The following is a 2,089-nucleotide window of genomic DNA, read 5'->3' on the forward strand; positions in this document are numbered from 1 at the left end:
GTGTCCTGGGTGTCCATATCATCGGCGTTTTCTCCCTCCGTGTGCTGGGTCTCCTCTGGTTTGTTGGTGTCCTCAGCTACCTCCCCTGGATGTTTTCAAATCCCGTGTCCTCTTCCGGGTTATTCATTCGCTGGCGTCGATTGAGTGGGACTTCCTCATTTTCTTCCTCATTTTCTTCCTCACTTTCTTGATGAAGTCGTCGTTTTCTGTTGTAACGCCATTTTCTAGTTTTAAGGCTTTTTAAAGCCCTTCTGCAAAGCGTCATAAAATTCGACCTTATTGGGGCTGGGAAAATGTTTGTTGGCGTTTATGGCATCTGGAAAAATTTATGAGAAACACCTAGTTATCGTCGTGTATATTTAATATAGAATATAAACACGAACGGTATTTTTTTACGAACCTGACATGCTTGAGCAAAGCGACTGTCTCGCAATTTGCATCCCCCTGGTCCTGTTCTTCCATTCAAGGTGAGGTATGTAGAAACCTCCTCATCTTCGGGAAATACGAATACTCTGCAGCGCAATCGACTGGATTGGTCCGTCCAAGATAAACAAAGTATCCCACCTGTAACAAAATTTTGTAGTAAACTGAATTAAATATATATTTAGAAAAATTCTTACCAAATCATTATAAATGTCATCGTCAACTTCTTCAAAGGCTAAGAAATCGTCCACAGTTTTAAATAAAACTCCTTGTGGCTTCACTGGTCTTCTTACTGCAGACTCTCGCGTCAGTTGTTTGATGGCTTTGACATTTTCACTGCAGGAAAAAATAAAATTATGGAATTAAAAATCATTTATGAATACGTTGTTGGCTATTCTTCAGTAAATTCGTTAATACTTACTCGATTTTCTTTTCATCAAAATTTGTCGCTCTTCCATCCGATTTAGTTGCGTCACAATCATTCTGAAATAAAATTAATGTCTTTATCCGTGCACTAGATGACTATTATTGTAATCCTTCTTGAAACTTACTTTACAGATTGTATTATATCACAAGATGTTTCCCCGTCTTTTGTCCACTCTTCTTGATGTCCTTGTCTGGTTGGAGATAGGCGATTCCGTTGTACAGATGATGGTGGTGGTTGTGATAACGTTTGCTTATGTTGTGGTGATGGTTTTGATGGTGGATGACTGTTTTGTGTAAGTGATTTTGTGGCTGGTGAAGAAGAGCGTGATAATGTTTTGTTTATGTTGTGGTGATGGTTTTGATAATGGATGACTGTTTCGTGTGAATGATTGTGTGGCTGGTGAAGGAGAGCGTGATAATGTTTGTTTATGTTGTGGTGATGGTTTTGATAATGGATGACTGTTTCGTGTGAATGATTGTGTGGCTGGTGAAGGAGAGCGTGATAATGTTTGTTTATGTTGTGGTGATGGTTTTGATAGTGAATGACTGTTTCGTGGTGAATGATTTTGTGGGTGGTGAAGGAGAGCGTGATAATATTGTTTATTATGTGATGGTTTTGATAGTGAATGACTGTTTCGTGTGAATGATTTTGTAGCTGGTGAAGGTGAGTGTGATGAGATGAGTTTATGCTGTAATGGAGCTGATGGAGGGGGCATGTGTTTATGTGATTGTGCAGGTGAGAGTAATGATGATGATGATGAAGCATGCAGGGATGATGATGCTAAGGATTGTGAATGTTGCTGTGGTGCTGTCTGTCTTGTGTAGTTGTGATGTTTTTGTGCCATGTGTCTTTGTGTGTTCTTTCCGGAACGGGATGTGCAATATTTTGCAATATCCGCATCCAGCGATTGCAACTCTTGGAGTTTGTACGTCTTGTCTGCTCCTCTTCCTCTCCCTCGTTCACTCATCTAAATAATGATTTGAGATAACTCACCTAATGAAGGCATCTTAATCTATAGTATGTAGAATGACTGCAACTATCCAGACGTCAACAATAGGATCTGTATGGCCTTCAGTGTGCCAATAAGGCATGCGAAAACATTTACTCTCCACTTCATTAAGATCTATAACCTTGACTTCATCAGATAATAAAGAACATCGGAAGACACCTACTGATGACGATGGCAAACCAACATCGAAAAAATCTTCAACTCTGCAAAACTCTTTAACCGCCAACTGA

Source organism: Temnothorax longispinosus, chromosome 9 (genome assembly GCF_030848805.1).
Source record: "Temnothorax longispinosus isolate EJ_2023e chromosome 9, Tlon_JGU_v1, whole genome shotgun sequence".
NCBI classification, from domain to species: Eukaryota; Metazoa; Arthropoda; class Insecta; order Hymenoptera; family Formicidae; genus Temnothorax; species Temnothorax longispinosus.